The sequence below is a fragment of the Lytechinus variegatus genome, chromosome 9 (genome assembly GCF_018143015.1).
Source record: "Lytechinus variegatus isolate NC3 chromosome 9, Lvar_3.0, whole genome shotgun sequence".
Classification (NCBI taxonomy): domain Eukaryota; kingdom Metazoa; phylum Echinodermata; class Echinoidea; order Temnopleuroida; family Toxopneustidae; genus Lytechinus; species Lytechinus variegatus.
In genome coordinates, this window is record NC_054748.1 from 21,954,103 (window position 1) to 21,968,415 (window position 14,313).

The window sequence follows — 14,313 nt, forward strand, 5'->3', positions numbered from 1 at the left end:
CATTGTGTTTTCCCTATAGCCCCAGTCACATATAAACACGGATCCTCACGGATCAACACGGCAATGCCGGCATGATCCGGGGAGGTCCGGGATAGTTTTGCCCCGGATGACTGTAAACACGGCATCAACACGGCAGCTTCACACGGATCAACACGGACCATGCCGGCAGAGCACGTCGTCAACACGGACCAACACGTCAGCAACACGGACCTACATGTCAGCAACACGGACCAACACGTCAGCTACACGGACCAACACGTCAGCAACACGGACCAACACGTCAGCGACAAGGACCAACACGGACCAACACGTCAGCAACACGGACCTACACGTCAGCAACACGGACCAACACGTCAGCTACACGGACCAACACGTCAGCTACACGGATCAACACGTCAGCTACACGGACCAACACGTCAGCTCAAGGATCAACACGGCAGCTTTATTGACCAGCACGGCAAATTAAATCTGCTCATAATAATGAGCTGATATTTATTTATTTATTCATTTTTTGTCATACTTGTCGCAACATTATATTATGATGTTTTTAAAAAAGATATCAAAACTCAAAACTTCCTTAACCAGTAAAAACGCTGTTTTTTATACAACACAGTTTACGGTTTTAACAGTAGTGTTAAGTACTTCAAATCTTGAACGACAAATTTAATTTCGATTCGATTCACTAGCATACCTACGGGGGGCAGAGGGAGGGGGCAGTTTGCCCCCCCCCCCTGACGAGCCACCACCCATATTTGTGATTGAAAACTTTTTTTTTTTGCTTGTCAATTTTTTTTCGGGTACGAAATCCTTTATTTGTGATTGAAAACCGTTTATTTATTTTTTTTTTTTGGCTTGTCAAATTTTTTGGAGAACGATTTTGCCCCCTAGAAAATCCTAGGTAAGCCACTGATTTGATATTTTATTTGATATCACTTTATTGAAATCACAATAAAGGAAAGAAATTTACAAAGTCAATAGAAAACATAATCAAAATTAAGATAGGCCCAGGTCCTGACACATAACTATCGATGAAGGGCAGTAGTATAAAACTTAATGTACAATTTCGATGTAACAGGTACATAACATATACATATAACATATTAAAAAAAATGAAATGTGAAATAATAATAACAGACAAAGTTGGGGTAAATAAAAGAAAAAATAGAAGAAATTATTCATACATGCACTAAGTTTACAAATATTAGGTTGGGGCCAATCTCCAAAGCGTAAGAAAATATCCTGAATTATTTAATCATCCATTTAATCATAAATAAATTAAGCATGTTTGTGTCAACTATTTAACAACTACTGAAAAGTTCATAAAGTAAATAGCATTGTAATGATTTTGATGGGAAAAAAGAACACGGACTGCCAAGGATACTCCAGGCAGCCACACGGACCTACACGGCAGCTACACGGACCTACACGGCAGCTACACGGACCTACACGGCAGCCACACGGACTTACACGGACCATCCCGGATGGCTTTGCCAACCCGGCAGTCCACGGATGACGCCGGATGTTTTTGACAGTCAAAAACTGCCGTGTTGGCCTCCCGGACGTTCAAGGACCAACACGGACCACCCCGGACCTCCAAGGATGCCCAAGGCGCCAACACGGATCTCTCCCCGGACCACCCCGGATCAGATCCGGGATGGTCCGGGGTGGTCCGGGCTCTATATGTGACTGGGGCTTATGTTCAGTCACAGGTCTCGGTACATATACGTGACTTCATTCTGTTTTAGGATCGTGATTACATAGGTTTGTACACATAAAAACTGGATGAATTCTCTTTCCTTTCCAGATAACGCACTTGAATTTCTTCATTTTTTTCACATAGGGATCGTGAGTGGCTTTTCCTATACGCTTAAACTGATAAAACTAACATTTTTGGACTATATATACATATACATATACACCCCCCCCCCCCCGGACCCAGGGGGTGTACCGTAACCCTCTTCCGCGATGGGTTCATATATATATATATATATATATATATATATATATATATATACTCCTTAGGCAGTGTTGAAGGACAAGTCCATCCCAACAAAAAGTTGATTTGAATAAAAAGAGAAAAATCCAACAATCATTAGACTAAACAATTTCCTCAAAATCTGATGTAAAATAAGCAAGTTATGACATTTTAAATTTTCGCTTAATTTCATAAAACAGTTATAAATTATTTACATCCGTATGCAAATGAGGAGACTATGACATCACCCACTCACTATTTCTCTTGTATTTTATTATATGAAATATTCTAATTTTCTCCTCACTGCATGTCAAGTGATACAAAGATTAATCCCTCCCGGAACATGTGGGATTAGCATTGTTATACTATATGGTTCAGTAAAGTTTGTCCTTATTGCCAAATAATGTAAAAATGAAATATTGTATAATTCAAACAATAAAAATCAAATTAAATAGTGAGTGATGGACATTATCGACTGACTCACCTAGTTGTGCATATCACTGTATTGTGAAAAATAAGCGAAACTTTAGAATGTCATAACTTTCTTATTTTACATACGAATTTGATGAAATTTTCAGCACTATGCTAGTTTGATTTTTCTCTATTTATTCAAGTCAGCATATTCCTGGGGTGGACTTGATATTTAAGTTATTTGCAAATTCAACCTTTGTTACAGGGGCGGCGGAGCGGAGCTGAAAGTGGGGGAAGGGCACAGGGAAAAGGGCACTATCTCAAACATAGATGCAGAAGATTTTCGCTGGGAGGCAGCATGCGTAAACTCTTTGGAAGAAAACTTGAAAGCGAGGGGGCGAAGCGACCGAGCTGATCATTGAGGCGCTTTTTCATTTTGTTAACTAAAATTGATGGATTTTGTGCATACTTTTGGTGAATTTTGTGAAAATCTACAGTAAAAAAAAATGGGTTTTCAAATTTCGGGGGGGGGGGGCATCTGCCCCCTTCCCCACCCCCAACGCTGCCATGATCTTATAACAGAGAAAACAATGTCATATATATCTACCCCACTCACATGACTCATGAAACTTAAGGCATTATTAACACAAGGTTTTTTTCATTCATTATCCATGTTATCCATTTATTGTTCGAAATAGACATAACGAACCTTCGGAACAGCTAATCTTATTTCGTTTTCGGATTAACGAACCTTCGGAACAACGAACCTCATTTCGTTTTCGGATTATCGAACCTTCGAAATAACGAACCTTCGAAATAACGAACCTTCGGAATAACGCCACACATGTTCGGATTGACGAACCCTTTTACATTTTCGAATTAACGAACATCGATGTATAGTCAATTTACGTGTTTCGGAATTACGCACCTTCGGAATAAAGAACCTTCGGAATTAGGAAGTGTAACCTAAAATGGGAGTGAAATATAAATAAACTCCAAATATATACCGCGACAGAATAAGTTATGCAACATGTTCTGGTTGAGAATAAAACAAAGTTATTGCCCTTAGCTCAGTCGGTAGAGCGGGGGTTTCGGATTCCGGTGACCCGGGTTCGATTCCCAAATGGTGCGCTATAGTGCCCTTTGGTAAGGCATTTATCCTCATTACCAGGTCCCTCGGAGAGGACCTTAAGCCGTTGGTCCCCTTGTTGCTTGCTCACAGGCATTCATGCTGTCTTAGCAGTTGGGTAAAAACCTCGGTACAACATAATATCTCACAATGTACCTGACCGGTATGGTATTATATCTATTTCAAGTAGGCTTTTATCTAATATTCCAGTTAAATCTATCCTTCCGGATCAATCAGGCCAACAAATTTTCAGCAAAATTTCTTTCTGTGAGGGCATGAATTTGTGATTTCAATATATATTTTCACACGACTCGTTATACCATCATTATATTTATCTTGTAGCGTTATAAATACCAATAATAGTTTAATACTTTCATAAAGGTGATGGCAGCGCTGATAAGGCTATCCCTTTCTAGTTGCCTCCTCATTCATTTATAAATCATGTACACTCTTTTCTTTTTATTCATCTGTTTTCCAGATTTTCTCATTGTAATATCTGAAATTTTCTCACGTAATTTATGTAAATTTGTATGTGCCTTGTATTTGTTTTTTATGATGAATTGAATGAATGCGATCAAATAAAAACATCTTAACATAATCATATCCTCTACACTCATTTAATGAACAAGGTTATGATATAACCTTGTTCTCCGTTACATCTCCATGTGTGACAAAATAAGGGTGGCAATGTTTAGCTTATTTTCTCTTTTTTCTCTTGGGACAAATGCTTGATTTTCTTACACTGTCAGTTTCCATTGCAGCTATTCATCATATAACTTGGCTCTTATGTAAATTTAATTCTTTAAATTATTTTTTCTTAATTAAAGATAGAGATTGAAAAATGAAAATTTTCTTGCCATATTAGTCTTTCCACCAATAGAGGGCGTACACAAAAATATGCCCAAAATTCACATTTTTGAGCGCTCTGGTGAATACAAAAATTATTCCCAAGTTACTAATGAAAAAAATTGCAACTGTATGGAAATTAGTAATTTTGGTCACAAACGTAATATTTTAATGATTTTTCAAAGTGTGTGCTCTGTACAGCATTGGCATACCATAGTCCTACCTGCAGATTCCCCACAGACAGGATGGTTGCAGTGAACAAGCACTCATTCAATGAACAAGGTTATGATATAACCTTGTTCTCAGTTATATCTCCATGTGTGGCAAAATAAGGGTGGCAATGTTTGGCTTATTTTCTCTTTTTCTTTGGGGCAAATGCTTAATTTTTTTACACTTGACAGTTTTCATTACACCTATTATTCATACAACTTGGCTCTTATTTAAATTTGATTCTTGAAATCATTTTTTTCTTGATGAAAAATAGAGATCAAAAAATGAAAATTTTCTTGCCATATTACTTTCCACCAATAGAGGGCGTACACAAAAATATGCCCCAAATTCAAGTTTTTGAGCGCTCTGGTGAATACAAAAATTATTCCCAAATTACTAATGAAAAATAAATTGCAACTGTATGGAAATTAGTAATTTTGATCACAAAAGTGATATTTTAATGATTTTTTAAAGTGTGTGCTATGTACAACATTGGCATACCATAGTCCTACCTGTAGATTCCCCACAGGCAGGGTGGTAGCAGTGAAGCAGTGTGAACAAGTGTGAACAAGTGATCCTCTACGAGAAGTTTGATGGTCCAAATTAATAAACATATAGAAATTTCAAAGACTTACACTTGATACCTTGGAAGTTGGAAACTAAACAGCCAGTTGATACTTTAAAGCTGGCAAAACAAAAACTCGAAACAAACCCTCTCAATGAGGGTTTGATAGTTTCCTCTGCATAAATCAAAATGGTCCCTGCTTTCTGTGAAGACCTTTCCAGCACATTCAATATGCCCAGCATAACTCCACACCCACTACCTGCATGACCTATACAAGTTGTGCAGTCAACCTCGAGTACTAAGTGGTGGATTGAGTTGATATGAATAACAAAGATCTCCTTTCAAATGGATCAAGAGAATTCAGGGTAGAGGAAAAAGTAGTAAAATATTTTAGGGACACTCTGGAGACAGGGTGTAGGGCCCGCGAATAAAGGGTACAGATGCTGGCATTGAAAAGAAATGAGATACTTAATGGACAAGTCCCCCCCCAAAAAAAAAAAAAAAAAAAAAAACTTGATTTGAATAAAAAGAGAAAAATTCAACAAGCATAACACTGAAAATTTCATCAAAATCGGATGGAAAATAAGAAAGTTATGGCATTTTAAGTTTCGCTTCATTTCACAAAACAGACAACAGTTAATGCACATCTCGGTCGGTATGCAAATGTGGAACTGATGACATCACTATTTCTTTTGTATTTTATTATACGAAATATTTTCATTTTCTCGTCATTGTCATGTGAAACATTATTTTAACATTTTGTGCTTCAGGCAAGGAGGTCCTAATCGTCAAATACATAAAAATTGATATATTGTATAATTCAAACAATAAAAAACAAAAGAAATAGTGTTAAAAATAAGCGAAAATTTGAAATGTCATAACTTTCTTATTTTACATCCGATTTTGATGAAATTTTCGGCATTGTGCTTGTCTGATTTTTCTCATTGATTCAAATCAACATTTTATCTGAAGTGGACTTGGCCTTGATTGATAATTGATGCGAGCGCAAAGCCTGAGCGGAAAAAATGAGATTTCAAATCTAAAGGATAGCTATATATGCCTAACTAAACAATAATTGATGCGAGCGCGAAGCGCGAGCGGAAAACTTCGAGATTTAGACCTACTGAACGAGACACTCTATTCATGTTTTAAAAATCATGAAAACGATGATCTTCCAATTACATCAATAATGCGAGCACAAAGCGCGAGCAGATTTTTTATAGTGTGATCTGAAACTGGATAATGATTTAAATAGAGAACAAGTTGAGTATCTAAATAAACATGCGCGCGCGTGTTCCATCTTTAGACTTGGAATCTAGGCATTCTAAATACATATTTTATCACGAAAATCAGAGCGAGCTCGAGCTTAATATATTTGATATTTCGATATGGAAAAAAGGTCTATTTTAGCTCTATATTTCAAGAACTTTTAGGAAAATTGTTAGGTGGATATGAATCGCATTTAACAAAGAGCTGATATTTTTCTTACTTTTGAGTTTTGACATTATCTTACCAGATTGCGTAATCTTACAGGAAATTGGTATTTGGTGTTATTATGTATAGAACCTTACAATTTTCCTTAAAGAAACACCCTTTTCCCCCGTTTAAACAGACCTGTTCTGTTAAATTGCAGAAAAAAAATAATGTTTTATGAATTTACAGAATGATTCTTTTATTGCTTTCCGCAAATTCTTCCTTTTTCCTGTAAAATCAGGGTTTTTTTATAACAGTGTAGGACCGGGATATCCTTAGGCCATGTCATCATATGAAAATGACGACTATCTTCCTTTTCCTCTTGCTAAGCGCGAGATGAAACAAAAGGGACAATTTTGATTATGAAATTAATATTTTATTCATTAATGCCTATAGGGCGCGAAATCTGATGATAATATGGCCTGAAAACTGAACAATTTAAGCACTTTCGTTTTATAATCATAAATAGGATGCATCAGTTTCAACCACTGATCATGCTGATACAAGCGCAAATTGCGAGTCAAAATTTTTGATAAACTGTCATGGATTTTAAGGAAGTTCCACAGTTTTAAAATGAAGTCCATGTCATTTTCACGAAAGTTTGCAGAGATTTACTTTGGTATCTATTGATGCATTATGAAAATTCAAAAAAATAATTTACGTTCATGTGCTTATTTTTCTTCTACGGGTATTCAAAGTAGCCGTATTTGAATGATATGCAAATCTTGCGCAATCAAAGAATTATGCCTCTCTTATATAGACCTCACGAATTCAACAAAAGTTTCAACAAGAGTTTAAATCCTCTTTACTCAGTGGATATCACATCAAACTTCATCAAATTTTCAAGATTTATAACAAAGTGTATACCAAAGTAAGAGAAAGTCTTTTAATTGGTAAAAGTATATCTATTTGTTGTCATCAGCGCCCTCATTTGGCAAGAATAGTGTAAAAACTCGGAAAAAACAAATCTTCAAAGACGTGAATCTACTCAAAAATTTTTTTTTTTAAGTATTCTGTAAGCTGCATTTTTTCAAAATCAATGTCATTTTCATCATGCTCTCTAGATTTACAGAGGAATATATTCTGATGACGTCCAAATATTAAAAATATGGGGTTCTTGTACTCGTTTAAAGGGGCAAGCCCAGTAGGCTCACCATTCACAGGATACCTTCTCCCAGACAGAAATTAACTACATTCTTACAAATACAAAAAAATTGAAGAAAAAAATGATAATCTGTCCGGGCATTCCGTTCCCCTACACTTTGAGGGGCAAGCCCAGTAGGCTCATCATTCACAAGATACCATCTCCAAGACAGAAATTAACTACTTTTTACAAATACTCAAAAATATATATGTACATCTGTCTGGGCGCTCCGTTCTCCTACACTTTAAGGGACAAGCCCAGCATATAGGCTCGTCATTCACAGGATACAATCTCATACAAAGAAATTAAAGGACATGTCAACCCCAACAAAACATTGAATTGAATAAAAAGAGAAAAAGCCAACAAGCAAAACAGTGAAAATTTCATCAAAATCAGATGTAAAATATGAAAATTTCGCTTAATTCTTCTAAACAGTTTTTTTCACATCCTGGCTAGTATTCAAATGAGGAGACTATGACGTCATCCAGTCACTATTTCTTTTGTATTTTATTATATGAAATATTATATTTTTCTCCTCATTGTCAAGTGATGAGATTAATTCCTCCCGGAACATGTGGAATAAGCATTTTAAATTACTTTATGGTTCAGTAATGTTGGTCCTTATTGTCAAATCAATAAAATATGAAATATTGTTTCAGTCAAATTATAAAACAAAAGGAATAGTGAATAATGTACATCATCAACTGAGTCACCTAGTTGTGCAAGTCACTGTTTCTTACGAAAAATAAAAAAGCGAAACTTTAAAACGTCATTCTCATTTTACATCCCATTTTGATGAAATTTCAAGCCCTATGCAAGTTTGATTTTTCTCTATTTATTAAAGTCAGCAGTTTCCTGGGGTGGACTTTACTTTTCACTACATTTTACAAATACAACAAAAATGATCATCTTTCTGGACGTTCCGTTCTCCTACACTTTAAAGGTAAAGCCCAATAGGCTCATTATTCACAGGATACCTTCTCCCAGTCACAAATTAAAGATAAATTCCAGTTTTGGTAACGATCTGAAAATGACTTTTTACAGAATCGAATATAATGACCACCCAAGTGTCTGTTTGTATGAATAAAAAATATGTGCCAAAGGATTCTGGAGGAAATTGTGTAATTGCAGAGAAATCAGCAAAATAAGCGCGGATTCGGTCACTTCCGTCGGGTCTTTATTCCAGCAATAATAATACACTGTCCCACGTGTGCCTATCTGTGTTGGTTATCTTCAGTGTGAACATTTTTCAGCGTAGATTTCAAGATTTCACAAAGTTCAGTTTATGTAACTGTACCAGATCTAGATCCTCGATGATATACTGACAATCAATCCTGGTTTTACAGACTTTCTCATGAAATCAGTCTTTACTGCAACTACTGGAATTTTTCTTTAACTACATCTTACAAATACTAAGAATTAAGTAAAATAATAATAATCTGTCTCCGCGTTCCGTTCTCCTACACTTTAAGGGGCAAACCCAGTAGGCTCATCATTCACAGGATACCTTCTCCCAGACAAAAATTAACTACATTCTTACAAATACTAAGAATTAAAAAAAATAATAATCTGTCTGGGGGTTCCGTTCTCCTACACTTTAAGGGGCAAGCCCAGTAGGCTCATCATTCACAAGATACCTTCTCCCAGACAGAAATTAACTACATTCTTACAAATACTAAGAATTTAAAAAAAAATCTGTCTGGGCGTTTCGTTCTCCTATGGATTAAAAAATTACTTGCATCTTCCTAAAGATATCAGGAATCGTAAAATATTTGTTTTATTCAATAAATTGAAAGAAATATTTTACAAATCGTGATATTAATCGGCAAATTCAAGTATTCTTAAAATCTAAGTTGCAGCTCTGCACGCGTATGGCATCTAGGTAACAATAACAAAAGAATGGAAAATGGCGACGTAAACAGACGCGGTACATGCTCTTGATTTCAATTTGACTCATATGTATTAAAGGAAAATTAGGAAATTTGATAAAAAAAAATGGGGGTAAACATAAAACTTGCCCATGTACTTTAGTTTGGGCGCTTTACAGATTGGTGAAACTAGACCTAAATCACCATGGGTAATCCTTAGTCTGCAGGCACAGACCCTAATTGGAACTTTGATCAACAAGTATGCCTCCACGCAAAGACTAGCACATACAAAACTTGCTGTTCAGCCTTCAGTACACAAGGCATGAGTAGGCTGCACATTCAGACCCTTGGCTTAACTCGAGCGAAGGGTTTGCCCAGCAGACTAGGTAATCCTCGTCTCTATCCAGCGAGGCATATATAGCCGACCCAGGCGTTTGGGGAGTAAGGGTACGATAGTATACTATGATTTTTACTCCCCAGACGGCTAGCTCCAGGCTACCCCCCCCCCCCTCCCTTTCTCTCTCTAAATGAATATATAGGCCTATATTTTCAATCTACTGTATACAGTGCATGAATGAGAGTTGACTTACATTGCCACCATATATCCATATAGATGAAGAAACTCAGGAGAGAGAGAGATCAGAAGATCAAGTTCGCATATCGAAGCTGTATACCCGGGAGCTGTACATCGCATATAAGAGCCTATACGTCGACCTACCGAATTCAATTCAAAAGTCCCGGTTGTAATTATACCAGAGAATTTTCACGGCACACGTCAGTGATTTACATTGACAAAGTTGGTACCAGCCAATCAGATGTAAGGATATCCATAGCTTGTAACACGGTTGTAATATGAAGATCTCTTTGTGAAACACCTTCCATAGCAACCAGGGAATAATCTCTTTAACATGTTTAACAATTCCCGGCTCCGACAATGATCGGATACAGTAATCCTACCTTTGCTTTGAGCTTGACCGTTGGACTCGTCGATAAAGCTTTCATTTAAATGGATGTTCCGGGCTGAAAGTATCTATAGCTTAATAAATATAGAGTAGAATTTTCTAAGTAAAATGCCGAAAATTTCATCGAAATCGGATAACAAATAACAAAATATAAATTAATGAATTTCAAAGTTAAGCAATATTTTGTAAAAACAGTAGTTATGAATATTTATTAGGTGGGCTGATGATGTCACATCCCCACTTGTTATTTTGTATTTTATTTTATGAAATTAGGTTTATTCATTTTTTTTCCTCCAAGAACTAGAAAAATTGGATTGACAACTGATTTAGTGCTTTAGATATTTATTGCTGCAACTTATTTCATTATGAGGGAGACATCTCATTCACACAAGTATGAAATAATGAAAAAATAAGATTTTATGTAATAACATAAGAAAACGGAAGGTGGGGTTGTGACATCCACCCACATCAAAAAAATGCAGGAAGCATCCAGATGAAATATATATACATGTATATATATATATATATATATATATATATATATATATATATATATATATATATATATATATATATATATATATATATATATATATATATATATATATATATATATATATATATATATATATTAAACAGGCCATATGTGGACGTCTCAACGTACTAATAGAAAATAATTTAGAATATAATAATTTCTCTTTTATCGAAAGTGATTTGAGCCTTTTTGAGCTTTCATAACAAGTGTTTCTACTTTGAATGCTATTCAATTTCTTCATCCTGCTACGTAAGGCATGCTTACGTACAGGAGCGGAAATCTCTTCCAGAAGGTAGGGGGGGGCAAAAGGCTGGAAAATTTGACAAGCAAACAAAAATGGTCATCCCAAGGTCATCTCGTTCAAAAATACATGTTTTATTTCGATTTTGAATGATGTATTTCTTACCATCATAAAAGACCAAAGATAGTAGGGGGACATTATAGTGTGTCCCCCCTATATACTATTTTGACAGGGGACGCGTCCCCCCCCCCTGGGATTTCCGCCCATGCTCGTTTTTAAACTAAATAGTTGTGAGTTGGCTTGAAACAGCCGAAAATGCGCCAAAAACAATTAAGCAAAAGTCTGATAATACCAGAGATGCGTTATTAGTATATATCTCTATGGATAACACCGTGACTATCTAATATACGAATGGTTCTGTAGTTCTGCTCCCAAGCATTCAACATCCATGTCATTTCCATCATACACTCCAGATTGGAGAGAAATATATTTTGAAGAAGTTAAGACATTTAAACTGTGGGGTCCATGTGCTCGTTTTCAAACTATCCGTGTCCAAAGTGTTGCAAGTTATGGCTTGAAAATCGCCTAAAATGCGCCCGAAAACAGGCAAGTCTCTTAATACCCTCTAAAATGCAAATGGTTCCTTTGGTTCATTGAAAATCCATGACATTTTCATACTTTACACATAGAAACTTTAGCACCTGCATATTCCAAATATGCAAAAATTAATATATGTGCTCGATTTTTTTTTTTTTGGCTATACAGCTTCAAATTTAACCCAAATGGATAAGAATCGCGCACTCAAAAGAGTTTGGCATTTTTGGACCTCACGAGATGCACAGCAATGAGTTTAAAGCTCTATTATACTCAGTCAAAATATATGAGAATTTCATTAAATTTTGCAATATGATTAATAATCTATTTATATTGCTTTCAACCGTTTGTTCATTTAAGTCTAACAGCCAGTGGCGTACCGTGGGTCACGGCATGGGGGGGGGGGCACCAGCAAAAATTTTGAGTCACTCAGGGAGCGCGCGAAGCGCGCTCAGTTGCCAGGTATACAGACCTAATAGAGACATTTTAAGGACATGCAGTGCCATTAAACGGATATGTATCTTACTGATTAAATAATGCGAGCGCCAAGCGCGAGCTGAAAATTTTTGATATTCAGACCTAAAAAGGGACATTATAAGCAATTTGTTTGTAATCATGATACGTACCTCTCACTAAACAAACAATGCGAGCGCGAAGCGCGAGCTGAAATTTTTGTATATATTGACCCCAAACAGGGAAATTTTAAGGACTATATTTTAGGAATCCATTAAGAGTATAGTCACCTATTGCTATAATGCCATCCTTTGCTGATTTTGTTAGAATTTACATCTTAACACATGAAGCACATTTTGTTGTCATAGTCATACGCATCTCACTAATAAAAACTGCGAGCGCGAAGCGCGAGCTGAAAATTTAGGAAATTCAGACCCGAAGAGGCTTGTTTGCAGGGATTCACTAAGACCGTACGTATTTCACTTACCAAATGATGCGAGCGTGAAGCGCAAGCTGAAAATTTTTAATATTGAGATCAGAAAAGTTGACATTTTAAGGACTGATTTTAGGAATTTATGAAGAGCAGACATCTCACCAATTGGTTGATTGTTTTTAACTGGTGTATTCTATTAATAATTACAGAAGTGCTTGAAATGTCCAGTTTTCAGGCCATAATATCATCAGATTTCTCGCCCTCATTAAGTATTGATAGCTAATATATTAATTTAATGATTAAATTGTCCCTTTTGTTTCATCGCGCGCTTTGCAAGAGGAATAGGAAGATAGTCATCATTTTCATATGACATGTCCTATAAGGATGTCCCGGTCCTATGTCAAAACTCAAATAATAATGAAAAATATCAGCTCTTTATTAAGTGTGATCCATATCCACCTCACAATTTCCTATAAAGTGCTTGAAATATATAGCTGAAATTGACTTATTTTTTGATCGGAATATCAAATAGTTTAACCTCGCGCTTCGCGCTCGCTTTGATTTTCCATGATAAAAGATGTGTAGAATGTTTAGATTCTAGGTCTAAATCTGAAACACGTGCATCTTTATTTAGATATTCAACTTGTTCTCTATTTAATTCATTATCCAGTTTAACATCACAATATCAAAATTTTCTGCTCGCATTATTAATGTAGAAAGATCCCCTATTACTCATCCTTTTCATGATTTACAAAACATGAATAGAGTGTCCCGTTTTTAGGTCTAAATCTCGAATTTTTCTGCTCGCGCTTCGCGCTCGCATCAATTGTTTAGTTATACAGTGCTTTTCAAAAAAGTTTACACTTAGAAAAAAATCCTGTAAAATTACATATTTGTAATATCCTGAAGATTTTTCCACATTTTAACATTGGTACAGATCCATTTAAGCAAATGACGATATAACTGTCGAAAAAATATTTCCCCTTGAGTGAGCACCACTCAGTTTAGAAAAGTTAGTAAAAATGATTTGCGCAGAACTTAGAAATAGTTATGCGAATAAAAATAGCCCTAAATCATGAAGAACACGTGGAATTTAGCCAATAAAATTGATTTGATGATATCTTTTACCTTTTCTAACTTGTTTCCTTGCCCAAAACACTTCGACGAGTGCATTGCGCCCCATCCCACTCTGCGCAAACAGATTTCTGCGAGCTTTACAAAAATGGACAGTGCTAGCTCACTCAAGCGTAACATTCTGTCAAAACTTTTCCTTTCATTAGATAGATGAGACCCAAACCCAAGATTATATGTGAAAAAATTACCAACATGTTGTATATTTTTAATTCCCAGGGCTTTTTCAAAGTGTAAACTTTTTTTTGGTACGCACTGTATAGCTACCCTGTTCACGATTACCAAAATTGATTTAAAGGGGAAGTTCACCCTGAAGAAAACTTTGTTGTGAAAATGGCAGAAA

At 35.9% G+C, this 14,313-nt stretch overlaps 1 protein-coding gene across 1 annotated transcript in view; it reads right to left on the reverse strand.

The window, feature by feature from the left end:
- LOC121421433 (histamine N-methyltransferase B-like) overlaps window positions 1-5,229 on the reverse strand; it is a 29,322-nt gene extending 24,093 nt beyond the window's left edge. Inside the window, exon 1 of the mRNA XM_041616126.1 lies at window positions 5,207-5,229. The gene's annotated coding sequence lies outside the window, so the exon portion shown is untranslated. The remainder of the gene's footprint in view (window positions 1-5,206) is intronic.
- Window positions 5,230-14,313: the final 9,084 nt, after the last annotated feature.